We start from the raw sequence: 730 nt of genomic DNA on the forward strand, positions 1-730 counted from the left end.
GTTTTATGGTAAGTTTTCATTAGTGTATAATCACCTCAAAATAAGAATCGTTTTGTTTTGTTACCTTAGAATGAGCCGTGTTTTTAAAGTAGCCCAGAACCGACAAACCAATACAGACTCTAGATAGGACCTTTTGCATTTTCAGGTACTGTAGTTTCTCCTCACTTGGAAGGAAAGGGTAAGATCAGGCAGTTGCAATCAGCAACTAAGCCTCTTCTATAGTTTATAGTAGTGGTGTAACAGCTAACAACTATAGTTTACTATACAATATTATATATATTATACTACTAAATTTCAGTAAGCCACCTTTTGTGCAATGGATGATATTTGTCTAGGCTCTGACCCGATCACTCTTCAACAAAACACCAAGATCTGCAAAGCAGGAAGTGGGGAGTGATGATAATAACTTACCTTGTAGGGACATGTTGACAGCAGTAGCAGAAAATATGTCAGCATAGCTTTCAGGTAAGGTATATGATAGTGATAAGAGTATGCCTTCTGAATGTAGTGGCAGACTCAAGCTCAAGATCCAGACTCAGGTCTCCATGCAAAAGCACTCCAAATTATTCTAATCTTCAGCAGTCTGAGTTGGAAAAATCAAGTGCTCATCTTTAAGTTACTGTAGTACACCATCCATGTTCCAAATCGTTGATGCTACCCTGATGTTATAGTACAAAATCATGTGACCATTACTGCCAGCCTTCTACAATGTGTCCAGTCTAGGGTGTTT

This window comes from Morone saxatilis, unplaced genomic scaffold, assembly GCF_004916995.1.
Source record: "Morone saxatilis isolate NCDOM2014 unplaced genomic scaffold, NCSU_SB_2.0 Contig14, whole genome shotgun sequence".
NCBI classification, from domain to species: Eukaryota; Metazoa; Chordata; class Actinopteri; family Moronidae; genus Morone; species Morone saxatilis.